Source organism: Mytilus californianus, unplaced genomic scaffold, assembly GCF_021869535.1.
Source record: "Mytilus californianus isolate M0D057914Y unplaced genomic scaffold, xbMytCali1.0.p SCAF_11, whole genome shotgun sequence".
Classification (NCBI taxonomy): Eukaryota; Metazoa; Mollusca; class Bivalvia; order Mytilida; family Mytilidae; genus Mytilus; species Mytilus californianus.
The window spans coordinates 56,077,861-56,092,637 of record NW_026262593.1 but is presented as its reverse complement, the minus strand read 5'-3'; the positions used below and the strand labels follow the sequence as shown (position 1 = coordinate 56,092,637).

The 14,777-nt window shown below is 33.2% G+C and overlaps 1 long non-coding RNA gene across 1 annotated transcript in view; it reads left to right on the top strand.

Annotated features, from left to right (window-relative positions):
• Nucleotides 1–1,680: 1,680 nt before the first annotated feature.
• Nucleotides 1,681–14,777, top strand: part of LOC127720364 (uncharacterized) — a 37,445-nt gene continuing 24,348 nt past the window's right edge. The window contains exons 1-2 of the long non-coding RNA XR_007990707.1: nt 1,681–2,550; nt 4,800–4,991. This is a non-coding gene — a long non-coding RNA (uncharacterized LOC127720364). The remainder of the gene's footprint in view (nt 2,551–4,799; nt 4,992–14,777) is intronic.

Genomic DNA, 14,777 nt, shown 5'->3' with positions numbered 1-14,777 from the left:
CCGCATTGCTGCTTAATGCGGGATGTAAAAATACGCAACCACGTCCAATTAGAATGGAAGAAGACGGTTCTTATCTGGAGATACTGTTTACATAAAAGAACCCTTACGCGACAACTAAAAGACTTGGGGATTTAAGGTCACTAATTTTTCGAAAGGCGTTTCTACCCCAAGAATAGACTACCGTAGTTATATTTGGCAAAAACTTCTGGAATTTGGGTCAACAATGCTCTTCAACTTTGGAATGTATTACAAGAAGCGCGCGTATGGCGTACACAATTTTAATCCGGTATCTACAATTAGTTTATTGCAAGGTAATTTTTATTTCCTATCTAATAAACCCTTCTTTCTTCAGTGGGAGCCCAACTTTTCCCGGTCTTCAAAATTGATTTATTGGTTGATTTCCTCTTGTCATTATTATGCCTGAAATATTAACCACTGGACAATAATCAAATAGCGATCAATCTATCAATCATAAACAATTTCTATATTTCTCTATTACTTAAATTAAATGAGTTGAAAAACATGATTATTTGACATCACTCTGCCTAAGTAGGGTTTAGACATTGGCAAACTCCCCGGCAGTTCCAAATCCGATCCGATTACTACTCTACATTGATTGAGTAAAGGAAAATAGTTCCGGAACGGAAACGATCACTGTACGAAATTTGGGTTTTAGAATGATCTGTGAATTTGAAAATAAAAAGGTTTAATTTAATACAGAGTAGAAACATACATAAAAACCGCTCCGTCAAACTTGCATTAATAAAAATACAAATAGAATTGAGAATGGAAACGGGGAATGTGTCAAAGAGACAACAACCCGACCAAATAGCAGAAAACAGCCCAAGACCACAAATGGGTCTTCAACGTAGCGAAAAAATCCCGAACCCGATGTCGGGCTTCAGCTGGCCCTTAAACAAATAATGTATACTAGTTCAGCAAAAAGGACGTCACACTAAACTCCGAAACATATAAATGAGCCAAAAAAAAACAAAAACATACAAGACTAACAAAGGCTAGAGGTTCCCGACTTGGGACAGGCGCATAAATGCGGCGGGGTTAAACACGTGTGTGAGATCTCAACCCTCCCCTATACATCTAGCAATGTGGAATAATCAGACACAGTAATAGTTGAATACGCATTCACAGTAAAAACTCGGTTTAAATGAAGTCCGAGTCCGATGTTAGAATAGGTAACTGAAGAAACTACATTGTAAGCAAAATGACAATGATCAACATAAATTAACAAGTGTTGCTTTGAATGATTTTAATTATGCGTAAACTCTACCGGGTCTGTTTAAAACTGCCTTTATTACTTATAAACCTTTTTCCTGTGTAGGAATTCTTTCCCATATGACGTAATGAAACTTTAGAAGAATTTGTCAACTACTATTAAGCAGTTTAATTTTGCTAATAACCAGAATTTTTTTCATTTGAATCATACCACCTTACAAAAGAACAATTTCCTGTGACACCTACTGTCTTCTATAATAACCTATGGTAAACGTTGTAACATAACAGAACAGTAATGTTTTATCAATAGTTAAAATTCAGCCAATCATAATTCGAACAGTAAATTAAAACACATGAATCAATAGCGCAATTGGAAAACATAATTTTCAACTTTGCATCCATGTGTAAATTCTAATATCAATTACTGATTTTTAATATCAAGCGATAGTACGTCTGGAAATTAACATAATTATTAAGTTGGAGAGTTTTGTGAAAATGTCACGTAAATACACGAAGTAAAACGAAGAATCCGGAAGTAAGAATCTTTTGCTGTGGGAGGTATATAACTAGGCAGTCAAGTCCGATCAGACGACAGACGTTAAATTCTTATATACATGAGGAAAAGAGAATCTTGATATTATTATTTTTTATACAAAATATACAAGTAAACGACTATTTGGAAGAATTGTGAATTAACATAAAATTGGCAGTCACACTCGATCAGACGGAAGACTTTAAATTTAAATATACACGAAGAAAAAAGAATCTTGACATTTTTCCTTTCTATGAGGAATATACAATTATAGTAAACGACTATTTGGAAGAATTATGAATTAAAATATAATTGGCGGAAGACTTTAAACTCGTATATATACAAGAAGAAAAAGGAATCTTGTTATTTTTTCATTCTATGAAAAATATACAATAGAAAACGACTATTTGCAAGAATCATGAATTAAATTTAAATTTCATAGCTGAAAGTTTAAATGAAAATGATCAGTTATTTCTTATCATTGGTCTATGTTTTATTCCTCATTGTAACCTTCATAGTTACAAGTAATGGAAAACGACTGACATACGCCAGCGCGAAGGCAAACGCTGATTTTGTTAACATTATCGTTAACAGCGTGACGCCAATAAACGTTCAGCTTGGACAGAAACAAATACGATGTTTAAAATCATGTATGGATCATGCCTCCTGTATGTCTTTCTTCTACAATTTCTTGTCCACGGAGTGTAGACATTTTGGAGTGGATTTTACTGATCCAGGCGTTGGAGTTTCGGAAAATGGTTGGAAATATTACACTGTAGTTAGAGGTAAGATATCAATAAGTATGTTACGTTTATCAGTTTCTCCTATTTAAGGAAAAAGAAAAAGACGCTAAACGGTCCTAAATTATTAGAGGAAAATAAACAAAAAATGAGGGTCTGGATGGTTTTACAGAATAGAGAATAGTGAGCCTACAAAAATAAACATTAGCAAAAAAAAGGCCCCAAAAAGCGAAAAATAGAGAATAAAAGGCAAAAAATTTAAAGAGTAAAGAAAATGACCTAAAAATGAAAGAATACAAAAATGAAGGACCAACATCCAGACCCTCAAATATACTAATTCTATTCACAGTATACGCATTTAAGCAACTGTTTCTAACTACTATATGGTTTCCATTTTTAAAATATCAAATACTTGCATGGATATAAATTAATGTTTTTTATTATTACGAAGGCAAAATAATTATTGTTTTTTCTAATATTGCCGTGATGGCCCTGACCATGTAGACCCTAATCACGGTAAATACATAGAAAATATTATATGGATTTTTTCAATATCACATCCGTATCAACCCGAGACGCCAATATAACCCCAAGAGCTCTGTTCGAGGGATTTATTGGTGTCTCGGGTTGATACGGTGTGTGATATTGAAAAAGCCATATCATATACTTTATTATATATCTCAAGTAGATGTTTTTCATGTGACGTGACTTCATACAGATAAGGGGTTTGATAAATCCTTTGCAACGGTGACTGATGTCGATGACGTGACGTCATAGAGATTAAGGCTGTGATAAAGCCTTTACAACTGTGACTGATATCGATATCATCATGGATGGCTGATACAGCATGATTGCATTGATCGTATTACACATACAATTTATATGTATTTACTACTAAGTATATGATAAATTAAAATTACTATACTAATTATTTGTCTTAAAATACCGCCTAGGTGGCGTAGTTTCTTAATTATGCGGCTCGAGTTTGCTGCGGGTCAAACCACAGCACAGCAAATAAGTATTTGTCGCTTCTCTGCTTAGTATTCGGCATTAAGGAGTCGGATAAGTACGGGTCGGTTTAATAAAAACACAGATTGTGATCAGGAATCTGAATCAGAATATCACTCGTCAAGTACTCGTATCACAAACAAGTACTATCTTTTAAAAAAGATATCTGACGCATTCAGGTGTGAGCATAGAAACCATGAATCTTTATCAAGTTTTTTTTTCAAACGAGTAAACCAACAAACATACAAGACTATTGACAAAAGAAAAATAAAGCAAAAAGACGAGCAAAAGTCCACAAAACCAAATTATTAAACAACAAGAATCTCATAAAAGATATGAACTGATGAAGTCTCAAGCAAACTATAGTAAAAAAGAATAAAAGAATAAAAGTAAAAGTAAAAAAAAAATTATTAGCTTCTTCATACAAAACTTTTCCCTTCAAAACAAAAGAAACTAGAGAAACAGGTTACATGCATCTAAAAAAATATATTCATACATTGTTATAGTGTATGGTACACAATTTGATCAACCCATAATAGCGATATATAAAAGAGAGGCGGAAGATACCAAAGGGATATTCTAACTCATAAGTCGAAGACGGACTGACAACGACATGGCAAAAAGTAAAAAGACATTATACATAAGTCTGCAAAACACAACATAAGAAAATAGACTGTCCGTACCTTGACCTATAATGGTTTACTTTTATAAATTGTTACTTGGATGGAGAGTTGTCTCATTGGCACTCATACCACATCTTCCTATATCTATGAGCAACATGAATCCCGCGTAAATCAGGGGGTGAACTCATTAGCTTCAGAAGGATAAGAAGATACTGACCCAAACGGTAAGAAGATCCTGCTTCAAATGATAAGAAGATCCTGCTCCAAATGTGGCAACCGTCATGTTACTCCTGTAAGTAAAAGTTCGGTGATAAGCCTGATTTTGGGATGTCGAAAATTTCACGATATCTTGCATATGCTACCACTAGGCCATTCCGTTATCTTTCTTTGCGTGGAAAGCAGAGGCGGATCCATCCGTTTTTAAAAGGGGGTTTCAACCAAGAATAAAGGGGGGTTCCAACTCAGGATAAAGGGAGGGGGTTCCAACCATATGTCCCCATTCAAAAGCATTGATCGACCAAGAAAATGGAGATCCCACCCCCCCCCCCCCCCCTTTTCCACACACACACCCCATCCCACCCCACCCCCTGGATCCGCCACTGGAAAGTGTCCGTACCCGAAATATGTGTTTACTTTGTAACGTTGATTTTTTTCAATTTTCAGATTGCAGAATAAACGGTTACGCATGCCCGACTAGTACTGGTTATACATTTTTCGCAGATATCTGCTTTTGTTACAAATACGTTGGAACAAAGTCCACCCATTGGCAAGCTAAACAATATTGTGCTAACATAAAGGGATACCTTGTCAAGATTAATCGCAAGCTGAAGCAAAGAGAGATGGAACGTCTATTAAGTAAGTGAGATTATTATACTTCATGTCAAAATGCCAGACTTTGATTGGTTATTACGAGAGAGATAATTTACTCTATCCCAATTTGCTTTTCATTCTCGCAGCTATGTGCTATTTATTTTAAATTATCAGCTTAGTTGTCAGTGCTGCGGTACTAACATGATTCAAAACAAAATCAAAAATATGATTGGCTTGGTTATGTCTTCATCGAGTCATACTAAAATTAAGAAAGGCCATTCCATCAACACTTAAAATAAGATATCTTATATATTAAGTAAGATATCTTATATACTAAATAAGAATCTATAAAAAATAAACAATTAAGATTTCTTACAAACTAAATGTGATAAGTTTTTTCGTTTTAATTATTTTTGATATCAAAAGCAGGGTTACCTAGAAAAAAGGACAAAACCAATATCCCTGTTTTCATATTGGGATCTTCTTTGCTGGTGGTAAACTGTCATTTTCATATGATTGCAATTGTTCCTGCTTGAAGCACATTAAACAAGTTACATGCATATTGATAGGGAGCAAGGAACTGCTTTGTTTTCTTTCGTTTATCGTGAAATGATCATTTACAACCTCCGTGGAAATGCACATAACCCCCATTTTTAGGAATTTGTATGTCAATAACATGCAATTTACATTTAATACAGCCGAGAATAAATGTTTGCAAATAAAATTTAAGGCTTGATAACAAAAATGCAGAAAACAAGTATTGAAATAAAGCTTAAGTGTTCAGTAATTATTTTGACATTATGCTGATGATTAGGGTGTGAATCTCCACAAGTATCATCAGTTGTAATCAAATCAAATTGACAGTAATCAACCAGTTATAAATTTTGGTTATTATATAGGTGCATACGGATTAAAATAAAAGATAATTTTATCTTTTTATTGTGAAATTATATATTAATTGTACATAACGGTGGCGGAACAGAAGAAGTAATTTTTATTGATATATTATTGTGTAGTGGATTGGACATATTCTTAACTTATAATATTGTGTGGTGAAGGACACTATTTTATTCTACTCCATTGGAGGTGTGCCTACACTTGCAGAATCTATACAGATACAGATACGGTTTGGCAATCTCGATCTGAATTGCTATTGATTTTATGATTGGTCAAACTTTTTTCCAACATAAAGGGATACTTTATTTCAATTCGTAAAAGAAAGGAAGATATCTTTTTTAGTTAATAAGATATCTTATTAAGTTCACAATATATCTTTATAAGAAACTATATAAAAGATATCTTTTAAAACTATTAAGATATCTTTTAAACTATTTGAGATATCTTATAACCTAAATAAGATATCGTATATGTATAATATCTTTATTACCAGTTTAATAAGATATCTTATCTAATTATCAAGATATCTCAATTAGTTTATAAGATATCTTATTTAGTTAAAAAGATATCTGATTTAACTTGATAAGATATCTTGAAATTGAATAAATATAAAAACGGCTTGCCATATAATTGCCATTGACACAAATATCTACCAGAGACAAAATAAAATGAAGGCAGATGTATGCAACTATAGGTTAACGGACTACCTTCAAGAATGAGCAAAATATTCCGGATAGTAAAGTATGACCATTATTATGTTTATGATGTATTCCAATAGCTATATAAAAATAAGGAGATGTGGTATGATTGCCAATGAGACAACTATCCACCATAGTTCAAATGAAGTGAATATAAGTAATTATATGCTACCGTTCGGCCTTCAAAAGGCTTGCTGCTGATGCAGAAAATCATTTTGTTTGATGGCGTTCGACTAATAAACCAGTTCAGAAATGTTGTTGCTGATTTGAAATGTCTTTTACATAATTTACGACGAAGCTTAAACTACGCAAGACAATTTACAAAGACAGAAGAGATTTTTTTTAATTAGTAAATGTTATTACAAAGAAGGGTGATCTTGTCAAGAATGTTAAAGAAAGTAACAAATATGAAAATAAGAAGATGTGGTATGATTGCCACTGAGACAGCTCTCCACCAGAGACCAAATGACATAGAATTTAACAATTATAGTTCACCGTACGGCCTTCAACAATTAGCAAAACCCATACCGCATAGTCAGATATAAACGGCTCCGAAATGACAAAAATAAATCAATTCAAACGAGAAAACTAATGGCCTGATTTATGTACAAATCAATGAACGAAAACAAATATGATATACAGCAACAAACGACAACCACTAAATTACAGGCTCCTGACTTGGAATATACACATACAGAATGTGGTTGGGTTAAAATAGTTTATTGGCGCCAAACTCTCCTCCTAACCTGATAAAGTGGTGTAACATTACAACATAAGACAACCTATAAAGATCAGTAGAAAAGGGCTTAACTCATCAGACCGATACAAAGCAGAAAGACATCTATCTAAAGCCTTGACAAATAATCTTTGGATTTTCAATCCTCGATATATTTTCGTTTCCTTTAACATCGTTCGAATTATTATTGAGTTTAGGTCCTTATTACTATAATCCTCGGATTAACATGACTCCTTTTCCAAAACCCATAATATTTAATCCAAATGAAATGATATGTAAGTTTGATTGATGTAAAAAAAAAAAAAAAATAATTACGATTTTGAAGAAGAAAAAACGATTTTGTATCGTGACGTCGTTTCGACTTTATGCTTATTTTGTTATTTTTATTACTTTTTATTCAATATAATCGAGACTTATTGAATTCTACTGGAAAAACGAATCTATTGACCTCTTATATCTTGGTATTGAAACAGAAATGTTCTCCCATTAATGACATTTCATTTTAAAACAAAATTCTGTTGACGGAATTTCGAGAAATAGCAATTCAAAGCGCGGGAACAAACTGCACTTTTTTGCTTCTTTTTACATATAATTAAACATTATCAGATCTATTTCGTCACTTTTGAATTTTGATTATATCTTTGAAAACATGAATGGTCATTTAAGGATTAGTTAGTTGAAATTAAAAAAATCTAGTATTTAAAACTGATACTATAAGTATTAGTTAAGGAACAAAATAAGCTAAACATATTGATAGGTTATGGAACTCCTTTTCGTGATATTTGATTAAAAAAAAAAATAGCGGGAAAAGGCTGTCTCGGACTTTTACCTTATATTTGCATTGGTATTATTTGGGTCTCAAATCGAAAGAAAAGAAATCTAGAATCTGCTTAAATTTTGGTGAATGACCTTTAATGAGCTATTGAAGTCTTATATGAAAAGAAAAATGGGTGTTATGGGGCAAAATATTTTACCCTGTATCGTAGGGAAAAACCAAGGAGTCCGAACATCTGACAAAAATTTCTAAACCTGACCTAAGTACATAATTAAGATTTACGAAGCAGTTCAACGAGTTCTAAATGCATACAAAGTTTTATAAAAATCCGAAAGTACCACTCAATTACGTAATATTCTTCGCCTGAATATTACTTCTTTAATTAACAAATGTCTTCTCATTTATGAACCTCACCGAACTTCCTGCAGAAGATCAAAAGTTTATTTTCATTTTGTCTTTCTATTGTCCTTTCAAAAAGACGGAAAGAAGAAAACGATAAAAGCGAAGAAAGATAAATTATGTATTAATACTTAAGTCTACAAAACATTATGACTATTCTCTATCTAAGATCATAAGCATTATTTGTAACTAAACAAATAAAAGGTCAGACTCAGTTTTAATGTATAAAACAATAAAATCCATATACTGTACTATAATATTTCTTGTGAGCCGTTTTAATAGATAATAAATATGTCTTCCTCTTTATTCAAAAGTAGATGCAATGTACCGAAGTGGTTTTTAATGTCATTACGTCAATCGTAGGAATAAAAAAAGATTTTTAAATTAAATTGTGCAAAATTTGATAATACAATTCTTGAGTATTATGTAATTTATGTATGCATTCTAAAAGAAGAAAGCGTAAACATTCTGATATGAAAAGAAGATGTGGTATGATTGCCAATGAGACAACTCTCCACAACAGACCAAACGACACAGAAATTAACAACTATAGGTCACCGTACGGCCTTCAACAATGAGCAAAGCCCATACCGCATAGTCAGCTATAAAAGGCCCCGAAATGACAAAAGTAAAACAACTTATACGAGAAAACTAACAGCCTAATTTATGTACAAAATAATGAACGAAAAGCAAATATTTTACACAGCAACAAACAACAACCACTGAAATACGGGCTCCTGACTTGGGATAGGCACATACAGAATGTGGCGGTGTTAAGGTGGTACCTTGACTAAAATTAGTTTGGCTCGTTTAATTTTTTCATAAAGTTTGGACAAAATATTTACTTTGACCCTTTGACAAAAATATAAAAAATTCAAAAAACTTGAACAACACACTTTATCGGAAAAATGTCATTGGATATATAGCAGTTTGACAAACATTAATTTTGATCATTGAGAAGCTTAATATTTCCTAAAAATTAGAACGTGATTAAAACGTTCAGCTGATTTTTACAGAGTTATCTCCCTGTAGTGTAATGTACCACCTTAAACTAGTTTGAAGGCGCGTGTTTTTGCTCCGCCAACGATGGTAGTAACGTTAACATTACGTTTTCCGCTCTGTCCGTCAGTTCGTCTGTCCCATTTCAGGTTGGAGTTTTAGTTTTAGCTTATTAAACTCGATAAACATGTTCATTATTATGATATACGCCAAATTAGGGTTTTGACCCAGATTTTGAGGTGCAATGTACATGTTCATGGAAATATGATAGTGTGAAAAGTGCATATGATTCCTTCGTGTTAATATAATATGATGTCGAATATGGATCCCTTCTCCTGTCCATCCTGTTTTAATTTTGTTCTTCTTTTTCCATTTCTCTCTTTTCGAATTCCTGCTTTTTATTCATCGCGCATTCTAATCTCCATTCATTTCGGCTTAATCTGTTCTTCTTTTCAGTCGCCTGTTTTTTGCATTAAAAAGGACCACGGCAAATCATTTTTACAGAATGACGGTATATTGAATAAGGACAGAACTTGGTCTTGCAACAACCCACCTACTCACCCCTCTAAAAGTTGTTGCAAAGGTTCTTCCCGTGTAGAGAGCGTGGCATTCTCAAAACACGAGGCATCGAATTTAACGTCCCCATACCTAATTAGACAACATTCTTGAACGTTTTTTCTGGTTAATATTTTATAGATTTTCAAACGAAATGCAGTCAAATGTGTAAGGTTTTTCCGATTTATTTAAACATATCGGATCAAATCTCTACGTCTATCAACTTTCTTTACTTTACTCATGGCTTTTCCTTTTAAAATTTATTCATTATCTAATCTTAATTTTCAACAAACCCTTGTCATGTAGATTCATGATATATACCAATAATTGCTATGTAAGAAACAATTATTAATAAAGCAGTCCAATACTTTCAAACTGGACACATCCAAGAGTTGACTGAGGTATAGGAATATGGTCACTTTGGTCTTCTTCCGACCGGCAGTAAAACCCTCGCCAATGTATATATAAATAAGAAGATGTGGTATGAGTGCCAATGAGACAAATATCCATCCAAGTCACAATGTGTACAAAGTAAACAATTATAGGTCAAAGTACGGCCTTAAACACGGAGCTTTGGCTCACACCGAACAGCAAGCTATAAAGGACCACAAAAAGACGTGTGTAAAACAATTCAAACAGGAAATCCAACGGTCTAATATATACAAAAAAACGAGAAACGAGAAACACTTATGAACCACACCAACAAACAACAACCACTGAACAACAGGCGCCTGACTTAGGGCAGGTGCATAAAAATGCCGCGGGTTTCAAACGTTTTAACAGGCGCCAACCTTCACCATAACCTGAAACAGTGGTATAACATTACAACATAAAAAGACACACAATAAAATATCAATTGAAATGACTTAACTCGATCAAAAAGACAATATACATGTATAAACAAAAGAGAACTGAAGGTGTGTGTGCATGTTAAGTTGTCCACCTACATTTCATGGATGTGCCAATTCAGGCTATGTGTAGTTGATTGTTGTATGTCTTTGTACGTTTATTTTTTCGCAGAGGAATCTGTTGTAGTTAGTTGTGTGGAATTGGTGTACGGTCTAAACATGTTGACATATGTAAATTTACAAAAAAAGATTTTGCTAAGGGACTTTCCGTTTTGAATTTTTCCTTGGAGTTCGGTATTTATGTTATTTTACTTTTTATCAACAATTTAATTCTTAATTTCATGGTTAACGCATAAAAATGTAATCATGAGAATTGAAACCTTTTTAACTTAATTTTATAGGTTTGTAAAAGCGTTGAGAGTGTACAATTTTTTTAGACTATATACAAAAACAAAATGAAGCATTCAATTATAAATAAAATGTTGAAGTAGCAAATTTGAATTATGATCTCGTTTTTTAACAAATAACATTTTCAGATGAATTCTCAATACTCAAATGTAATTAATTAACCACTTTTCAATACCATATCTCCTTCGTATACGTAAAATATTCAAGTCAATCTGTAATTTTGGACATGTAAACAGGGCTTTAGTTCAATTCACGTGTCGCATGCAATACTTCTACACGTTCAATTGATTCTTGACGTAATTTGTAAATTTTAATTGTTTACACAGTATAATTTTTAACTGTTACAACAACATTACAATAATAACCTCATTATGATTAATAAATTGATTAAGTAACTTTTACAATATGTGTTAAATGATATTATACTTCGCGTTAAAATGCCAGATTTTGATTGGCTAATACGAGGGAGATAAATTCCTCTATCCCATGGGTCAGCGGAAGACAATTTTTTGAATGTCACCCTCTCGTGCAGACCAATCAAAGTCGATAATTTAAAGAACAATAAATTGAATTTACATCAATAATTTTAAAGACAATGCTCAAATTCAATGTTTTGGCCTCAGAAATTTTTCATAGACTGTCAAAATTAAAGAAACATCTTGCTTAATCAGTTTTGTTGTTTTTCTAATAACTGTAACATTGTAATGTACATGGCATCATGATTAATTACTTTCAATTCAAAATTGAAAAAAATAACAGTAATGGCAGAACTTGACATTCAGTTTAATAAATTAAATAACACCTAGCTGAGATGGTGATAGAGCAGATTGTTACCACTCGAATAAACATTGCCACCTTAGCATCACCTCGGTTGACAATATTTTCTCGGGGTAACAGTCTGCTCTATTATTCTCTCAGCTTTGTGCTATTTGAAAATACAGAGGTCCCGTATATTGAAAAAAGGGGGTAGTGTAATATTTTAACTTATCATATACTTAGAGTAAATATCTTATAATTTCAACAGTATGATAATAGCATTAAATTTACGTTAATTCCATATTTTCCCAAATGGTGATGAAGGAATGAAGTTGCTACCTAATATAAAATTTAATTAATAACAATTTTAAAACATAATTTAACTTTTAAATAATGCTATAACAGCTAAAGCTTATTCATACATTCTGGAAGGATTGCAAGTATCATACAACGATATCCCAGATTGGCCTTATGATTCAAGTTTTACCCAATCATAACTGTTTGACAATTATATAGTAGGATGATCAGCTGGTTGTTTCAGATGTATTTTCCTGTTTAAGTCTTCTACTAATTCCAACACTTCAGTTGCTTATCCGGTTATTTTGTCGTTTTTTCGTAGTCACAATTCCATACACCTGTCCATGTTTAGTGACCGACCATTCGTCTTTAGTTGGGGAGATAGCGGGTTTTTTTCAGGGGATAAACATTTTTTTCTACTTTAACGAAAGTAATTTGTTTAGTAACATGCAGGAACGAGAATTATTTTGAAACTCAATGTTGAATACGTTTGTTCCTAATTTTCAATGCAAACAAAATCATGTTTTTTTTATTTCCCTTCTAAAACAAAAAAATATGTTTTTCAAGAAATTAAAAATCAAAGATTCTATGCCTCCTCTCCCACACACAAAATGGGAATTGTCGCTTCCTTATGATATCATCAAATGCGACTTATTACCGGATAATTTCTTGTCACGCGAAAGTCAACGGGTGTAAAAGAGAGAGAGGCGAAGATACCAAAGCAACATTCAAACTCATAAGTCAAAAATAAACTGAAAACGGGGGCCTCGGTTGCCGTGTGGTTTAAGCAGTTACTACTGTAATCACTAGCCAGTCAACACTGCGGGTGCACTCGACTCCAACCTTAATTGACTAGGATTGTCAGTTTTCCTATCGAAGGTCGGTGATTTTCTCCGGGCACTCCGGCTTCCTCCACCAATAAAAACTGGCCGCCACGAATAGCCCAAAAGTGGTGCTTAAAAGTGGCGTTAAAACATCATAAATCAAATAAATCAATAAACGGATAACGCCATGGCAAAAAAAGAAAAAAAGACCTAAAGACAAATAACAGTACAAATAACATAACAAAGACCACTAAAGACTGAGCAACACAAACCCCACCAAAAACCAGTGATGATCTCAGGTGCTCCGGAAGGCTGAGCAGATAATTCTCCATATATGGCACTTGACGCGTAATTATCCAAATAGGAAGTGTCTACACTTTCGGAGCACCGCAGTATACCCGGTTTCCTTTAGTGGGCTACACGGTGCGCGATCTGTCGACCTATGACCCGCCGTTTTCCTTCATCTATGTTTTTTTGTTATTTCATCATTGTTAAACTCTTATTTAAAAGTAGAAGTAAAAAAAGGTACCTAAGTTCTATATTGAATACTAGTTTACTTAAAACAGGAATATTAACCTTTACATGAACTTGATGACAGATGATATAATAAAAATAAAACCAAGCGCCTTGTTTCAGGAAATGTATATTTTTGTCAAAGGTCGGCATCTCTGTGTTAATCAAAATTACGTCAAAATAAAGTAAAAAATAAATGAAAGCAATCTCCTTACTGTCTATTTTGAAATCGATTCGCTTTCACAATAAATGGCTTATGTGTAATATTTTGCTGTTAGGGTTAACTGTTAGCAATGTCAGCTTAATTAAATTTCAGTTAATTGTTGAATGAGGGTGTGGATGGAGGTTTACAGAATAGAGAATAATGGGCAAAAAAAAAACAATTATAGAGAGAAATGGACCAAAAAAATAAAGAATAGAGAATAATGAGGTACTAAAATATAAGAAATAGAGAATAATGGATAAAAGTGTAAAGAATAGAGAAAAATGGCAAAAAAATAAAGAATACAGAAATGAAGGACCCCCAACCCCAACCCCACCGCCATCCAGACCCTCCTTAATTGAATTTCAGTTAATTGTTGAAATGAAAGGACAACAAATTATCAACTAAACTCTTTCACAAATGGATTAATTGGTTACAAGAATACGTACTTATTGCTTAGAATTGTATTATATATGTATTTTCATTTCTGAATAAATACATAAGATACATTTCAATGAGAGTACTTGATATTGACTCACATCAGGAAATGGACAACGAATGTAGGCTGAGAACTATAGTTTACTACAAAAGGTCATTCAAATTTTTCCATTGTGACCTATCCATTTCTATGTAGCTACATTCCAGAAGCGCCTGTATACGGAATCTACATCGGTAGCCTTGTTGGTCGAGTGGCCTATGAAGTTCATCTTCTGTATCACTAGCCTGTCAACACTGATCGAGGTTATGAGTTCGAACCCTTCATGTTGCAGGTGCGTTTGACTCCAATCTCAAAATACTAGGATTGTTAGTTTTCCTACCGAAGGTTACAGTATGGTTCTCTTCGGGCATTCCGGCTTCTTCCAGTAATAAAAACTGACTACCACAAAATAGCCAATAGTGCTGAAAGTGGCGTTAAACACCAAC